Here is a 19,218-nt window from a genome sequence, read left to right as displayed (position 1 = left end):
ATGAAGTTCTGAAACATGCAACAATATGGATGAACCTTGAAGATACCATGTTGAGTGAAAATAACTAGACACAAAAGGATAAATATTGCATGATCTCACTTTTAGGAAATTAAGTAAAATATACAAATTTATAGAGTGAGGAACTAGACAGATTTCTAGGGACTGGAGGAAAGGTATGGAATGGGGAGTTAATGTTTTTAATTGGTACAGAGTTTCTGATTGTGATTAAAAGGGGAAAACTTGGGTTATATACATATTATTAGAATTTAAGGAAAAAAACAACCAAACACACCCACAAACAGTGAGCCCTAACATCAACTATGGACTATAGTTAACAGTGTAATTATAATAATAGCGTTTCATCAATTTGTAACAATGGCACTAACCAATGCCAAATGTTAATAACAGACAAAACTGTGAGAACGTGTGTGGTGGGTGAGGAGGTTCTAGGAACTATGTATTTTCTACATGATTTTTTTGTAATCCTACAACTTCTCCAGGAAAAAACTAAATAATAATAATACAAAGGGCCATGGGCAAGTTACAGGTACTTAATTTTATGACTCAAAGTTTGCCCCAATCTATTAAACCTTAGAAAGCATCAAGAACAGGTTAAAGGGGTACATGATTAGTTCTTGCCAGCCCTGCAAGAGACCCAGTTTCGATTCTCAGCCCACGCACTCAAAAAAAAAATTTTTTTTCAACAATGCCACTCGTTCCCGCGACTCTTCCTTTAAGCGTTGCGCGCCCTCACACACCTTCGAGCCCCCGGGACCGAAAGCAGATCGCGACTGCCCGAGTGCCCCCGTTCGCTGAGAGACAGACCCCAAGCTGGAGCACCGGACCGGACCGGCTCCCGCAATTGGACACACACATCGAACAGCGCTATGATAACAGGATAATCACATGGAAAAGAATGAAATGTGACTCCTACCACATAGCACACACACAAAAAGAACAAGTTAATCCCCAATCCATGTCGTACACTAAGAATAACCAGGCATACTATCAACATTGTAGTGGGACAATTTTTCATCGTATGGACCCATCCCTTATTTATGCAGTCAGTCAACATATCTGCTCCCCATCCAGTCTAGTCCAAATGCCAGGGCTGCATCCCTAAATACCTAGGAAGTTTCCAAAGTCCTCTGATTGAAAACCACTGGACATGGCTCCTGACTAAAATTTCATGAATGAAAGTGGAGGAACAGGAATCAAGGATTTAGATAGGTACAACTGAAAAAGAGAGGCATCCCAGCAAGGCAGAAAACAGATGCTGCACCAGTTTGAACCTGTAGTGTATCCCAGAAAAGCCATGTCCTTTAATCCTCATTCAATATTGCTGGGTGGGAGTTTTGTGATTATCCAAAGAGATGTGACCCACCCAATTGTGGGTGTTAACTTTTGATTGGATGGTTTCCATGGAGATGTGTCTCCATCCATATAAGGTGGAGCTGCTTACGGGGCCCCTTTAAGAGGGAACCCATTTTGAAAAGCTACAGAGCCACGGGAACCATGAGAGTCCACACAGCCAGGGAACTTTGGAGATGAAGAAAGAAAATGCCCCCAGAGAAGCTTCATGAAACAAAAAGCCTGGAGAAAAAGGTAGCAGATGTCAACATATTCACCATGTACCTTTCCAGTTTGAGAGAGAAATCCTGAATATCATCAGCCTTCTTGAACCAAGGTATCTTTTCCTGGATGTCTTAGATTGGACGTTTCTATATCCTTGCTTTAATTTGGACATTTTCACAACTTTACAACTAAATTTGCAAGTTAATAAAGTCCTCTTTTTAAAAACCATTCTGTTTCTGGTATATCACATTCTGGCAGCTAGCAAACTAGGACACATGCCAAGGTGGCTAAAAGGCCTGCAAGTTTGTGGGAGGGTGATGGAGTGTGTCTTGATGAGTCTAGAAGCTGTGCGCTAGGAAAGAGTTGGACAAGTGAGGCTAAATAGGAAGAACAAGAAACAGTGGAGGGTGCTCAAAGCTGAACAGAAGAACTTCAACGGCTGAGTGATGGGAAACATTACATAATACAGCCTTGCAGTCTGAAGTCCTGGAAATTCAAACCTCAGCCAACCATTTACCAGTCACGCCCTTAGGTCAACTTTCTCACATCTTCTGAGCTTCAGGTTCTTTGTTTTTAAAATGAAGGTTTGAACAGGTATCCTCTACTGCTGAAAATTCTATGCCTCTAGGAGCCACTGCAGGTGTTTGAGCAGAAGAGTGACATGAGAAATGCTGAGAGCAGAGGAAAGGTGAATGGAAGGTCAGAGGCAGAAAGGATGGAGCTCATGTCTTCTGAGGCAATGACAGCCTGAACCCCGGCACCAGGCTAGACTCCTGTCCTTTCCACTGTCTGCCTGGGTGGTCCTAGGCAAGTGCCTTAATCTCTCAGAGCAAATATCTCCTCTTCTCTCAAACTGGGAATTCCTCCACCTACCTTACAAGATCTAGGATGCAATGAGATGACTTTATCAAAGTCCCTAGCCCAAAGTGCAGCACAAAGTAGACAACTAATGCTAGTTTCCTTCCTTCTGTCTTTCCTTCAGAGAGACATTAGGAAAGAAAAAAATAAACAGAACTTGGTGAATGCCAAGGTATGGGAGAAAGAGGAAAGAGAGGAGTTAAAGGGTGTTTTGAGGATACAAGAGTAAGGAAGCAGAGAATAAAGAGTACAACCAGGAGAGACAGGGAAGTAAAAGGTGGCATTAGGTTTGAAAGAGAAAGTAACAGGTCCTCCTTTGAAGGTTCATGTCTGAAGAGACCTGGAAGTCAACAAGAAATGTGGAACGCACAATTCAAAAGAGAAAACTGGAGCTCAAAAGCAACACAAACTTCGGGGTATTCAACTCAGGATGAGAATGATGTTCTCGCAAAGAAACTGTGAGTTTAAAGCAGAATGAGCATAGAGAACCATCAGAGTAAGCTGGAAAGTAGTAGAAAAGGTTATGAACAGCAAGGGAGGCATGAAAGAGAAAAAGAAATAAAATAAATCAAGAAAAAAGAACTGTCGGAATGAGGAAGTTAAACAAGTAACTCAAAAGCAGCACAAGAAAGAAAAAGGATAGAGAAAAAGCTATCATAATTACCAAAAAAGAAAGCCATGGTGTCTTTCAAAAGTGTCATTTTAATACATTAGCGAAGTCACTAATATACTACAAGGTTAAAGAAGGAAGGAGCAAAGAAGAAATAGAGGATCCAGCACAGCCTCACTCAAAGAAGTGAGCAGCAAAGTCAATTAAAGGTAAAGGGAACAGGTTAGGCAGATATGATAACGTAAAAACACGGTTCTTCAATTATGTATACAAATGTCAAGCACCTTCAGCAAATGAAAATGACCCTAAAGAGAACAGCCTGCCACTGGAGGGCAAGGAATAAGAGAGAGAGAGAGACATTGAAAGAGAAATATTCCAAAGGAAACAAAGGAATTTCCCTGGAAGGGAGTATTCTGCTTGTGGAATGAGACCTCAAACCGCTAAAATGCTCTGCCCATAAGAAGGTAGCTGTTCTTCTATTAAGCAACTTAATAGGCTCAGGCCCTGATGGAAAATCCTGGTTACAGCTCAAGGCTGTCATCCTAGAGCATTTTTAAGTTTCAGGTGGAGCCCTGGTTGGGGGTTGTTGTTCACTGTGGTGTTGCTTAGTCACCAAGGGAAGATTTCCACTAGAATTCACCAACAAGAGTTATTATTCTAGACACAGCTTTTGGGTACACTTAAAGTCTTGCTTCCATAAAACCTAACCATTATGAGTAGAATTTATAGCTTTCCTAAAAGAGGATGTAATAATCTTAAAGAAATAAAAATGGACAGTGGATTTAAAAACGGGCACTAGCTTATCCCGGAGACACATTGGTTAGCAGGGCTGCTGGTCATCCAGGACATCTGTATAGACATCAGGGAAATGACTGCAATGCCTGTGCAAACTGGAAGCAGCTTCCAACCACCAGGCAAGAGAAGCTTGCATAAAGGAAGGAGTCTGGACTTAAGAAAATAAAAAAAAAAAAAAAGCAAAGAAAATAATCAAATTACCATGGAAAATAAGTTTTAATGCACTTAGGAAAAAATAACCCCAGTTAATAAAGTGTTTTATTTCTGTTTGTTTTTTTAATCAGAAACAGAAGATTCAGAAACCAAAATGTTTCTAAAATTTAGTGCTATGAACCTGAACTAGATGCTCTGGGTAAGGTATGTAGGTACTATCTACCAAGCCTCAAACAGGAGCTCAAAATGAAAACAAACTATATGATAGTAAAGCAGAACATCTTAAGGCAAAGCCCATACTTTTTCACCTTTAGAAAGCCGCTCTCAAGTGAATATATACAAAGGATTTGAATTCAATATAATTTACTCTCTGTACAGAAAACAGCTAAGGTTCAATGTTCCTACTATGTGCCAGGCTCTCTGCTGGCTACCAGGACTACAATGAACAAAATGAGAATATCTACCCTTGTGGGGCCCATGGACTGATCCAGGTTTTTTTCTTAGATAGTAATGCAAATAGCAGATTAAAAAATAGGATCAAAATTTGCCTCTTTATTTGTTTACTTTCATTCTCATTTGGGCAAAACCTCTTTATGGTAATAGACTTAGTAATGTTACCTGCTTGTTTGGATTAAAAGCACAGGAGACAAGCATTAAACCAATAACCAAATAAATTATTCATGAATTCCAAGAGTGGTAAGTACTATAAAGAAAAGGATATACTACTATGACATATATATCAGGAAGAACCAATCCAGTCTTGGGTAGGAGATCAGGGATGGTTTCCCCGAGGAAATGCCAGAGGCTGGGGCAGAACAGTGAAGAGAAGTTAGCTGGGTGAAGGGAGGAAGGAAGAACAGCAATCCCAACTGTAATGCTGCAGAATATGAAGACTCATATTCCAACTGGATGTCTAATCAGAAGTTCAAACATTAGCATGTCCAAAATGAAAGGTGATTATCTTCCCCCAAACCTGTCCTCCAAGCCTTCCCCATCTAAATAAATGGCAGCTCCATTGCTTCAGCTAAAAACTTTCATCTTATCCTTGACTCAGCTCTGTCATACCATACAACCTGTCTACGCTACTTACAGATGCCATCAATTCTATCTGCAAAATATATCTAGAACCCCATCACCTCAACTGCCACTGCCCTGGTCCAAGACACCATCATTTCTCTTGCCTGGATTATCGCAATAGTATCCCTACTGGTCTCCCTGCATCTATCTATGCTTCCCCTTCCAAACTGTCCTACACATGGCAACCAGGGTGATCACGTCACTCCTCTGTGCAGTCACACACACACACACACACACACACACACACACACACACACACACACACCTTACTTACACAGAGCTACAGTGCCCTTCAGGATCTGACCACCCACTACGGCTCCATGTATATTTTCTCTCTTGCCCACTTCACTCCAACTGCACTGGTCTGTTTGCTAATTGTGGAACATGCTAAGCACACCCCCAATTCACTCACCTTGTATATTCTTTCTGAGATTAGCTACAAAGGCTTATTCCCTCATTTCCTTCAAGTCTCTGCTCAAAATTCACCTTGTCACAGAGGCTATGTGAAATAGCAATGCCCCACCAAAATTCCCTTTTTCCCTTACCCTACTTTATTTTTTCCATAGCTCTCATCACCATTTCATGCACTGAATATTTACCTACTTCTTTGTATACTGTCTGTTTCCTCCAAATGATTATAAACTCCATAAGTATAAAGACTTTGATTTGGTTATGCATCCCCAGAATCCAGAAGAAAGCCTGGCATACAGTATGTATTTAATAAATATTTGCTGAAGGACAGTAGGACTCACTGCAACCACTAATATCTACTGTCTTGGGTAGGTGTTTTGGGGACATCTGCTCAACAGTCAACAGCCCTCATGTCTGAGAACTATTCTTCTCCCAAGCAGGATGACCCATAGCAGGCATAGTTGTTCTATGTGATACTATATTTGGCACTGCTTTTTGAATCAGGGATGGATAGATACCATCTGAGCCAATGAGAATCTCTCTCTAAGACTTTGGTATAAAGTCTGAAGTTGCTATTCTCAATATCTGAAAGGGGCTAGAAGTTAGGTTTGTCAGTAAGTAGCAGAGAAATCAGTCTGAAGGGAAAGAACAAAGCAGGTGTGTGAAGAGCAGAGATCTCAGGTATAGAGAGAGGAGCGAGATGGAGGAGGAGGGTGAAGGGAAAAAGCAGCCAGAAGGACTATCAGCACCTAGATCTCCACTCCCCAACTCAGCCCTGCAGCATCCTGCAGGCCAACAGCATCCAGGGTCACTTACTGTGTCCCCTGGCAGCTCAGACCTAGAGGGCTCACAGGGAGAACCAGGCACAGAAAGTGCATACATACACTTAAATACCTTTAAGTGTGGCCATGCAATATGCACCTAACACAATACGCAAGGGCTAACTCAGGTTTCTGGTAAAACGCACATCACAGGTGCAAAATTACAAGATTGTAAACTTTCTTTTTATTTATCCAGAGCCAGTCTCATTTGAGCAGAATTTTATTTCATTCTGACAAATCTTGAACTGTTATCTGCCTCTTTACATGTATGAACAGAGATATGCAGGAGACACAAGATATTTACACAGATCATAAATGGGCAATCTCTAAGAAAAATTAAAGACTTGGGTTCATAAAATCTTTAGCATACAACATATCCAAGAAAAAAATTATCAACCTGCATTTATTTCAGGAACAAAGGGGAAAAGAATCAAAGAACTTCACAGGAGATTTCATATTTTAAGATGTGTCAGAAGCGCAAAAGTAATTTATAAGTATTACTTTTATAGTTTATAAGTAAAACGTGGCATTTTACAGAAAACCAAGAGTTGAGAAAAGAGACACAGAAACCATGGCTCTCGGAGTTAAATCACTAATGGCATTACATTTAGAACTCTTGTTCCTTTTAAAGACTATCAGAGTACACTGTAAAAAGGAACTAATTCCAAATGTATTACCTTCTGGGAAATAACTAAGATGGCAATCCCTAAAATAATAAGGCCTTGTTGATATGGATCAAACTTCAACTTCAGAGCATTTTAGAATATAATGAGTCTTTGCTTCCAAATATCTCACTTTTTCTATAATGGTTTACTTTATTCTCAGCCTTATTTCTATAGCCCCAACCTTAAAAGGCATTTTAAAAATGTGAATGAATTGGAGAAGCAGGCACATAAGGGATCTAGAATGTAAATGTAGACCACTGGCTATCTAGACGTAGCTTCAGTTAAAAGTCTTGATTTAGTGCATAACAATTTTACCACCTCCACCTTACCTTTATGGAGAATTTGTAAAGTACAAACGTGATTTCGCTTTTTTCCATTTCCCCCTAAAATCAACTCAATTTTTTCCCTTTTTGTTGTTGAATTTAAGCTGTCGCAGAGTGAAACCATCAGGTCAACATCCAGAATCAACCTTTTCTCTCCACGGCCAGAAAAATCAGGCTACAAGTCCTTCTCGGTTCTCGTCTTCCCCCATCAAGGAGATCATGAAAAATACCTCTGCTGCCACAGCTCTTTGGGAAAGTCTGATTCTTTTTCCAAAACTCAGTGTTGTCCTGACTGAACCTAGTTTTCAAACAATGTACTGCTGTACCACATATTCACCTTGCTGCTGTAATTTCAAAAAAAGTACATAGTTACTTTAAAAAAACAAGTCGTTTATGTAAACAATCACTTCAGCTTCCACTTTAAAAGAAAGTGTAACATCAAAATGGGGTCTGAATTAAAAAATAGTTCACTGTTATTTATATTTAACCTAAGATAGTCAATGTCTTTCAGTTTTAATTAAAAATGGAATTTTAGACACTTTCGGAGAAGATGGCGGCTTAGTAAGACGCGCAGGTCTTAGTTCCTCCTCCAGAACAGCTACTAAAGAAACAGAAATGGTACAGAACAGCTCCCGGAGCCACGACAGAAACCAAAAAGAGCGCGTACCCCATTCTGGAACGGCTGAACCACTGGGAGAATCCACTGCGGTGAGATCCACAAGGGGCGCGCGCTTTCCCGGGCCGTGGCAGCTGGCGGCCGGAGACACTCCCTCCCTCCTTCCAGGGCCGCCTGGAGATTTGGACAGGCGGTCCCATCAAGCCGCGGTGGCCGGCGCCCCCCCACGCGCGGATTCCCGGGCCAGCTGGGAGATTTGGAGTGGCACTACCCCAAGAAGTGGCGGCCGGCGCCCCCAACCCCACGCGGATTCCCGGGCCGGCTGGGAGATTTGGAGTGGCACTCCCCCAAGCGGCGGTGGCCGGCGCCCCCCCGCCATGCGTGGATTCCCGGGCCAGCTGAGAGATTTGGATCGGCACTCCCCCAAGCCGCAGCACCCAGCGCCCCCCCCCCCACGCGCAATTCCCGGGCTGGCTGGGAGATTTGGAGCGGCACTCCTCCAAGCCGCTTCGGCTGGCGACCCTCCCCCAAAGCGAGAGTCTTCCAAAGTTAAAGGAGCCACAGCATCTTTTACTGGTGGGACCCGCAGACAGACGAGCGCCACCTACTGGGCAGGATAAGAAAAACAGAGCCCAGAGATTTCACAGGAAAATCTTTCACCCTGCTGGGTCCCACGCCCAGAGAAATCTGATTAAATATGCAGACGCCAGCAGAAAATAACGGATCACGCCAGGAAAATTGAAGATATGGCCCAGTCAAAGGAACAAACCAATAGCTCAAATGAGATACAGGAGCTGAGACAAGTAATTCTGAATATATGAACAGAAATGGAAAACCTCTTCAAAAACCAAATCAATAAATTGAGGGAGGACATGAAGAAGACATGGGCTGAACAAAAAGAAGAAATAGAAAGTCTGAAAAAACAAATCACAGAACTTATACGATTGAAGGACAAAGTAGAAAAGATGGAAAAATCAATGGATACCTACAATGGTAGATTTAAAGAGATAGAGGCTAGAATTAGTGAACTGGAGGAGAGAACATCTGAATTCCAAAAAGAAACAGAAACTATAGGGAAAAGAATGGAAAAATTTGAGCAGGGGATCAGGGAACTGAATGATAATATGAAGCGCACAAATATACGTGTTGTGGGTGTCCCAGGAGAAGAGAAGGGAAAAGGAGGAGAAAAACTAATGGAAGAAATTATCACTGAAAATTTCCCAACTCTTATGAAAGACCTAAAATTACAGATCCAAGAAGTGCAGCGCACCCCAAAGAGAATAGACCCAAATAGGAATTCTCCAAGACACTTACTAGTTGGAATGTCAGAGGTCAAAGAGAAAGAGAGGATCTTGAAAGCAGCAAGAGAAAAACAATCCATCACATACAAGGGAAACCCAATAAGACTATGTGTAGATTTCTCAGCAGAAACCATGGAGGCTAGAAGACAGTGGGATGATATATTTAAATTACTAAAAGAGAAAAACTGCCAACCAAGACTTCTATATCCAGCAAAATTGTCCTTCAAAAATGAGGGAGAAATTAAAACATTTTCAGACAAAAAGTCACTGAGAGAATTTGTGACCAAGAGACCAGCTCTGCAAGAAATACTAAAGAGAGCACTAGAGTCAGATACGAAAAGACAGAAGAGAGAGGTATGGAGAAGAGTGTAGAAAGAAGGAAAATCAGATATGATATATATAATACAAAAGGCAAAATGTTAGAGGAAAATATTATCCAAACAGTAATAACACTAAATGTCAATGGACTGAATTCCCCAATCAAAAGACATAGACTGGCTGAATGGATTAAAAAACAGGATCCTTCTATATGTTGTCTACAGGAAACACATCTTAGACCCAAAGATAAACATAGGTTGAAAGTGAAAGGTTGGGAAAAGATATTTCATGCAAACAACAACCAGAAAAGAGCAGGAGTAGCTATACTAATATCCAACAAATTAGACTTCAAATGTAAAACAGATGAAAGAGACAAAGAAGGACACTACCTACTAATAAAAGGAACAATTAAACAAGAAGACATAACAATCATAAATATTTATGCACCAAACCAGAATGCCCCAAAATACGTGAGGAATAACTGCAATCACTGAAAAGGGAAATAGACACATATACCATAATAGTTGGAGACTTCAATTCACCACTCTCATCAATGGACAGAACATCTAGACAGAGGATCAATAAAGAAATAGAGAATCTGAATATTACAATAAATGAGCTAGACTTAACAGACATTTATAGGACATTATATCCCACAACAGCAGGATACACCTTTTTCTCAAGTGCTCATGGATCATTCTCAAAGATAGACCATATGCTGGGTCACAAAGCAAGTCTTAACAAATTCAGAAAGATTGAAATCATACACAACACTTTCTCGGATCATAAAGGAATGAAGTTGGAAATCAATAATAGGCGGAGTGTCAGAAAATTCACAAATACGTGGAGGCTCAACAACACACTCTTAAACAACGAGTGGGTCAAGGACGAAATTGCAAGAGAAATTAGTAAATATCTCGAGGCGAATGAAAACGAAAACACAACATATCAAAACCTATGGGACGCAGCAAAGGCAGTGCTAAGAGGGAAATTTATTGCCCTAAATGCCTATATCAGAAAAGAAGAAAATGCAAAAATTCAGGAATTAACTGTCCACTTGGAAGAACTGGAGAAAGAACAGCAAACTAATCCCAAAGCAAGCAAAAGGAAAGAAATAACAAAGATTAGAGCAGAAATAAATGAAATTGAAAACATGAAAACAATAGAGAAAATCAATAAGACCAGAAGTTGGTTCTATGAGAAAATCAGTAAGATTGATGGGCCCTTATCAAGATTGACAAAAAGAAGAAGAGAGAAGACGTAAATAAATAAGATCAGAAATGGAAGAGGAGACATAACCACTGACCCCACAGAAATAAAGGAGGTAATAACAGGATACTATGAACAACTTTACGCTAATAAATACAACAATTTAGATGAAATGGACGGGTTCCTGGAAAGGCATGAACAACCAACTTTGACTCAAGAAGAAACAGATGACCTCAACGAACCAATCACAAGTAAAGAAATTGAATCAGTCATTCAAAAGCTTCCCAAAAAGAAAAGTCCAGGACCAGACGGCTTCACATGTGAATTCTATCAAACATTCCAGAAAGAATTAGTACCAACTCTCCTCAAACTCTTCAAAAAAATCGAAGTGGAGGGAAAGCTACCTAATTCATTCTATGAAGCCAACATCATCCTCATACCAAAACCAGGCAAAGATATTACAAAAAAAGAAAACTACAGACCAATCTCTCTAATGAATATAGATGCAAAAATCCTCAATAAAATTCTAGCAAATCATATCCAACAACACATTAAAAGAATTATACATCATGACCAAGTAGGATTCATCCCAGGTATGCAAGGATGGTTCAACAGAAGAAAATCAATTAATGTAATACACCATATCAACAAATCAAAGCAGAAAAATCACATGATCATCTCAATTGATGCAGAGAAGGCATTTGACAAGATTCAACATCCTTTCCTGTTGAAAACACTTCAAAAGATAGGAATACAAGGGAACTTCCTTAAAATGATAGAGGGAATATATGAAAAACCCACAGCTAATATCATCCTCAATGGGGAAAAATTGAAAACTTTCCCCCTAAGATCAGGAACAAGACAAGGATCTCCACTATCACCACTATTATTCAACATCGTGTTGGAGGTTCTAGCCAGAGCAATTAGACAAGAAAAAGAAATACAAGGCATCGAAATTGGAAAGGAAGAAGTAAAACTATCACTGTTTGCAGACGATATGATACTATACGTCGAAAACCCGGAAAAATCCACAACAAAACTACTAGAGCTAATAAATGACTACAGCAAAGCAGCAGGTTACAAGATCAACATTCAAAAATCTGTAGCATTTCTATACACTAGTAATGAACAAGCTGAGGGGGAAATCAAGAAACAAATCCCATTTACAATCGCAACTAAAAGAATAAAATACCTAGGAATAAATTTAACTAAAGAGACAAAAAACCTATATAAAGAAAACTACAAAAAACTGCTAAAGGAATCACAGAAGACCTAAATAGTTGGAAGGGCATACCGTGTTCATGGATTGGAAGACTAAATATAATTAAGATGTCAATCCTACCTAAATTGATCTACAGATTCAATGCAATACCAATCAAAATCCCAACAACTTATTTTTCAGAAATAGAAAAACCAATAAGCAAATTTATCTGGAAGGGCAGGGTGCCCCGAATTGCTAAAAACATCTTGAGGAAAAAAAACGAAGCTGGAGGTCTCGCGCTGCCAGACTTTAAGGCATATTATGAAGCCACAGTGGTCAAAACAGGATGGTATTGGCATAAAGATAGATATATCGACCAATGGAATCGAATAGAGTGCTCAGATATAGACCCTCTCATCTACGGACATTTGATCTTTGATAAGGCAGTCAAGCCAACTCACCTGGGACAGAACAGTCTCTTCAATAAATGGTGCCTAGAGAACTGGATATCCATATGCAAAAGAATGAAAGAAGACCCATATCTCACACCTTATACAAAAGATAACTCAAAATGGATCAAAGATCTAAACATTAGGTCTAAGACCATAAAACAGTTAGAGGAAAATGTAGGGAGATATCTTATGAAACTTACAATTGGAGGTGGTTTTATGGACCTTAAACCTAAAGCAAGAGCACTGAAGAAGGAAATAAATAAATGGGAGCTCCTCAAAATTAAACACTTTTGTGCATCAAAGAACTTCATCAAGAAAGTAGAAAGACAGCCTACACAATGGGAGATAATATTTGGAAATGACATATCAGATAAAGGTCTAGTATCCAGAATTTATAAAGAGATTGTTCAATTCAACAACAAAAAGACAGCCAACCCAATTACAAAATGGGAAAAAGACTCGAACAGACACCTACCAGAAAAAGAAATACGGATGGCCAAGAGGCACATGAAGAGATGCTCAATGTCCCTGGCCATTAGAGAAATGCAAATCAAAACCACAATGAGATATCATCTCACACCCACCAGAATGGCCATTATCAACAAAACAGAAAATGATAAGTCCTGGAGAGGATGTGGAGAAAGAGGCACACTTATCCACTGTTGGTGGGAATGTCAAAGGGTGCAACCACTGTGGAAGGCAGTTTGGCGGTTCCTCAAAAAGCTGAATATAGAATTGCCATACGACCCAGCAATACCATCGCTAGGTATCTATTCAAAGGACTTAAGGGCAAAGACACAAACGGACATTTGCACACCAATGTTTATAGCAGCATTATTTACAATTGCAAAGAGATGGAAACAGTCAAAATGTCCATCAACAGACGAGTGGCTAAACAAACTGTGGTATATACATACGATGGAATATCATGCAGCTTTAAGACAGGATAAACTTATGAAGCATGTAATAACATGGATGGACCTAGAGAACATTATGCTGAGTGAGTCTAGCCAAAAACTAAAAGACAAATACTGTATGGTCCCACTGATGTGAACCGACATTCGAGAATAAACTTGGAAGATGCCATTGGTAACAGAGACCATCAGGAGTTAGAAACAGGGTAAGATAATGGGTAATTGGAGCTGAAGGGATACAGACTGTGCAACAGGACTAGATACAAAAACTCAAAAACGGACAGCACAATAATACCTAATTGTAATGTAATTATGTTAAAACACTGAATGAAGCTGCATCTGAGCTATAGATTTTTTGTTTGTTTGTTTGTTTGGGTTTTTTTTTTTCTTTTTTATATATTTTTTCTATTTTTTATTTTATTATTATTTTTATTTTTTTCTCTATATTATCATTCTATATCCTTTTCTGTTGTTTTGCTAGTTCTTTTCCTAAATCGATGCAAATGTACTAAGAAATGATGATCATACATCTATGTGATGATATTAAGAATTACTGATTGCATATGTAGAATGGAATGATTTCTAAATGTTGTGTTAGTTAATTTTTTTTTAATTAATAAAAAAAATGGAATTTTACAGACTCTAAATATGCTAACCAAAATCATGCATGATTAAAGTTAAAAATGAGTAATAATCATTATTTTTGTAGTATAGGACATAAAAAATGTTAATATTAATGATACCAAAAATATGAAATGATGCATGTACAAGGTTATTCATTGTAATGTTCTTTGTAATACATTTGGGAACCAATCAGATGCCCCTTGCTAGTTGAATAAACTATGGTGCAGCCACACAATGGAGTACTGTGCAGTAAAAAAGATTATCACCAGATATTTCTATGGAATGGTGTCCAGTATACTGAAGAGAGCAAAGGAGAAAAATGTGTATAAAGTATGCTACTACTTACTAAAAAAGAGTGGGAATATGGAAATATATACATATTTGTCAATATTTTTTTTCAATGTAGCATAATTCATTACATTTTAAAACAATGGCTTCAAATGTGGAGAAGAAAGGGCAGGGATATGAGCTACATATCACTGAGTATAACTTGTTTTATAGATTTGACTTTGGAATCAAAGTCAATATTTTATGTAATCATAAATAAAATTTAACAGAAGAAATTTCTAAAATTTAAACTAAAGTGAAACAATCCATCTAACTATATATCCATTTGCTGTACAATCACACAGAGAACTCTATTACGAACGATCTTAAAGCACAGTAATTTGACTATACTCCTCTAGAAGGATCTATTCCAAGGATTAAAAAAAAATGCTGGATAAAATATCAAATTATTTTCAGTAATCATATTATTGGTGGTAGTATAACTTTTTATTTTGAAACTGTTGAATGCGCAATGTGGGATAAAGCAAATGAGTAATCAGATGTATGGCTTTAAGAAGTAGGATTTGCAGTATGGAAGAAAGGAAATACAGAAATAAGAGAAAGAAGGTTAGTAATAACCCTAATGTCCTGATTTTGAACTAGCAGTAACAGTTAACTCAATGCATTTAATTTCAAGAAAAAAAAATTGTATACAGTTACAGCCATTAAGAAAAACTATAAACACTAACCAATCCAGGAGCAATGAACACCCTGGAGCCCAGATGTAGTCTCTAAATACTTCTTCCCACAAAAGGAATGAAGAGAAAGAAGGAAGTAAGGGAGGGAGGGAAGGAAGAAGAAAAGGAGAATGAAACAGGCTAACTAGGAAAAACGACCCATTCCAGTTTTAACACAGGAAATGTATAACCTTGAATAACTTATCACACCAGAAAATAAGGAGACCAGATTACTAACATTACATAAGAAAGATTGGAAGCCAACTTGCAGAAGCTCCCACTAGCCAAAGATGGGGAAATTTGAGCATCAAAAATGATAATAAATGACACCAAATGTCTTAAAATCTATGAGTTCAGTAATGATATACCACCCCACCCCCTCAAAAAAAGAACGGAACATATAAATAAAATCTGAGGATGCCATTTTGAAAACTGCTTAGTAAAAAGGATGGAATCAAACATTTACCCTGCCTTAGTGACAGGAAGCTTCTCGTTATAGAAATACTCCAGTAAAAAATGAAGAAAGAATGACTGAATATCATATTTTACAACCCCTTGTGAATCAATGAATCAAGGCAATATTTATCAGTCACTGCTTATAAAACAAAAAGAGAAACAACAGGATGTATGTAAAATGCCCTGACATCAACACAGATATGGTCTTTTAAAAAAAAAAACAAAAAAAAACTGTCTCATAAAGCCTCTAGATCTATCAACTTAAATGCAAAAGACAGAGAAATATGTTATCTTCACCACAGAGATACAATCAGCAAAATCTAGACCATAACTATCAGGGCAAAGGACCTGCTTTCTTCAATAACAAAAATGAAACAAAAAAAACAAAAACAGAAACAAGAAAGAGAGAGGAGGGAAATCAAAAGATTAAAAGAGACTTAAAATTTTAATAAGAGAGAGAAGTACATATGATATCTATCAACCAACCACAATGTGTAGTGTATGTGAACCATGAGTCAGCAAGCAAATTTTTAAAAATTATAAGACAACTGGCACAATCTGAACAATGACTAGATTCTTGATGAATTTCTATCTTTTTTAGATATGGTAATAGTATTTTGGTTAATTTTTTTTTTAAGGATTTGCCTCATCTTTTAGAAATGTGTAGCAATATTTATGAATAAAATAAGATGTTGGATGGGATAACTGACAAAGCTGATAATGCTATATTTGGGGGCAGTCCTTTGTATGAATCTATTTTATAAATGTTTCACATTTACAAATATAATCAAATGGGAAAAATAAGAGCACTTCTCAATTCAGACAAGCTATAAATGTAAATGTGTGTGTGTCAATCAGAAAAATATAGAAAGTAACTGGATATGTGCTAATATTAAAAAATATTGTTAATATTTTTAGGTCTGCTAATGGTATTGAAAAAGCCTCTTAGAAAGACATAATGAAATATTTGCATATAAAATGACGTCTGGGATTTGCTTCAAGATAAACCAGGGCCAGAGAGTGAGTGGGATGCTATTACAAATGACTAGCCATTCTGTTTCTCTAAGCCCAACTCGGCAAGGAGAATTACTGCCCTCTACATTATATGGGACAAGCCACGCAGGGGTGACAACCTCCCTGATAACATGGGGTGTGACTCCCAGGGATGAGTCTAGCCCTGGCACCATGGGATAAGCAATGTTTTCTGGACCAAAAAGTGGAAAGTGTAGTAAAATAAAGCATCAGTGGCCAAGAGAGATCAAATGGAGTCAAGAGGCTATTCTGAAGGCTACTCTTATGCAAGCTTCAATTAAATAGTGCTAATTGCCACTGTTAACTAAACCTCAATCAACATCATTCCAGTTGACTCTTAAGAATACGTATGGCAGCTCTTAAGCAGTCACATATATTCAGGAGTTATAACTGCTATTTCTAAATTCTGCTACTGACCTATTTGTGTATAATCTGGTCATATTTATGTGATACCTGAGATTCTGAGTTACAGCACTGAAGCTATGAAAGTCAGCAGTACCCCATATAGCAACTGTTTAAAAAGTTGAAAAAGTGATCAGACCTCGACTAAAGGTACAAATGAAGTGTATCTGGATAGGACTAAGGTAAATCAGAATAGAGAGTAAAGGATAATATGGTCCATATTTTAAAACTTCAAGTTCTATGTGAGACCAAAGGGAGAGATGTTCATTTGGTGCAAAATTTATATTTTGGGTAGCACATTATTTAATTTAACTTGTATAGTCAGTTTATTTGAACACCATAATTACATGGAATCCTGAATAGGGTGTGAGATCTTGTTGGTTTTTATAAGTTAGTATGATGCCCCGATATATATCAGAGAACCTCTTTTGGTACTCACATGTGGCCTCTCTCTCTATGCCAAATGGGCAGGTGAACTCACTGCCCTATCCCTCTATGTGGAACATGACTCCCAAAGGTGTAAATCTCCCTGGCAACCTGGGACAGGGATGAGCCAGGACCCGGCATCATAGGACTGAGAAAGCCTTCTTGACCAAAAGTGGGAAGAGAGGAATGAGGCAAAATAAAGTTTCAGTGGCTGAGAGATTTCAAATAGAGTCAAGAGGTTATCCTGGAGGTTATTCTTATGCATTATATAGATACCCCTTTTTAGTTTATGGTGTCTTGGAGTGGCTGGAGGGAAATACCTAAAACTGTTGGGCTGAGTTCCAGTAGCCTTGATTCCTGATGACAACTGTATAACTATATAGCTTTTACAATGTGACTGTGTGATTGTGAAAACCTTGTAGCTAATACTCCTTTTATCCAGGGTATGGACAGATGAGTAAAAAAATAAGGATTAAAAAATAGATAATAATAGAGGGGATAAAAGGTAAAAAATTGGGTAGACTGAAATACCAGTGGTGAATAAGACGGAGGGGTAAGGGGTACAGTCTGTACGAGATTTTTCTTTTTATCTCTTTTTCTGGAGTAAAGCAAATGCTCTAAAACTGATCATGGTGATGAATATATAACTATGTGATGATACTGTGAGCCAATGACTGTATACTATGTATAGATTATATGTGTGTGAAGATTTTGTAATAAATAAATATATATTTTTTCTATATATATATATTTAAATATATAATACATATATAAGAACACCTAGGGTTCGAACTGAGACTCTATAAACGTTGCACGCACTAGGTCTGCCTTCCTGGAACCTATAATTTCCAGAGTTCCTAGGTCACATGGGTCCTGAGGCTCAGAGGGACCAGCCCTTCCAAGATTATCAATTAGCTGCATACTCTATTCTTCAGTGTTGACACCCTTCTCAACATGAGGAAGTCAGAACAGATATGCCCACAGATTCCTGTAGACTGGGAGAAGGATTGAAGAGGCTGGAGGAAGTATAGAGGAGAGGATGAAGCTGAATCACTGTATTAGTATTCCTTCTAACCTCCAGTGTTTTGAAGCATCTAGAAGGAAAGATCTGAGATGGTGGAACAGTAGCCCATTACAAACCCTGGGATCTGTTCGGTAGCTGCTTGCTGAAGTGTGCTTTGAAAATTATTGCTCTTTTCCTTCTTTGCTTTGTATATATGTTATATTTTACAATAAAAAAAGTTTAAAAAAATGACTGGCCATATATCAACAAATTGTTAAGGCTGAAAGATAAGTACTTTGCTATAGGTATATATTTCTCTCTGCTTTTGTATATATTTGTAATCTCCCACATTAGTTTATTTTCAAATTTTGATGTAAGGTTTCTAAAACTTCTGTACCCACCCACCTTAGCTCATGAGGCTTTACAAAGACCAAATGAGAGGAATGTAATGAAATGAATGAAATGAAGTGCATGTGATGCAATGCTGCCTTTTATTACTCAGGCAGCAAGGGTGGCCTCAAGAGAGCAGTGAATCTGAGAGCTAAAATTCTGATTTAAAATTCAATCCCACTTTTTCAGGGACGCTCAACATCACTGTTTTCCCTCTCCTTAAAGGCAGAAATCCTACCCATCTTGTTCACCATGGTGTCCTCAGGACTTAACCCAATGCCTACTATGCAGCAGGTGCTTAAGAAATAATTTTTTAATAAAAAAATAGACCTGCATTCAAGTCCTTGTTCAGCAAGGCTGAGCAAGGACTGTGAAAGCTCTATTCTGTACCCATCCCCAGGACTCGAATACGATCATTAAAAGGAATGGATGGAGGTCTTGCCTGCTGTGCCCGAGACCTGCGTTCAATTCCCAGAGCCTGCCCATGTAAGGGAAAAAAAAAAGGTATGGAAGTTGATCTCCTTAACCTTCTTGAATCTTAGGCCCCTCGTCTGTAAAGTGGAAATAATATCTATCTCACCA

General features: G+C 38.4%; 1 protein-coding gene across 2 annotated transcripts in view; it reads right to left on the bottom strand.

The window, feature by feature from the left end:
* The window catches only part of PTPN11 (protein tyrosine phosphatase non-receptor type 11), a 117,348-nt gene that overhangs the window by 53,228 nt on the left and 44,902 nt on the right, over positions 1-19,218 (bottom strand). The window lies entirely within an intron of this gene.

The sequence above is a fragment of the Tamandua tetradactyla genome, chromosome 5 (genome assembly GCF_023851605.1).
Source record: "Tamandua tetradactyla isolate mTamTet1 chromosome 5, mTamTet1.pri, whole genome shotgun sequence".
Taxonomy (NCBI): domain Eukaryota; kingdom Metazoa; phylum Chordata; class Mammalia; order Pilosa; family Myrmecophagidae; genus Tamandua; species Tamandua tetradactyla.
The sequence above is the reverse complement of the archived record's forward strand: the minus strand, read 5'-3'. Positions and strand labels throughout refer to the sequence as shown.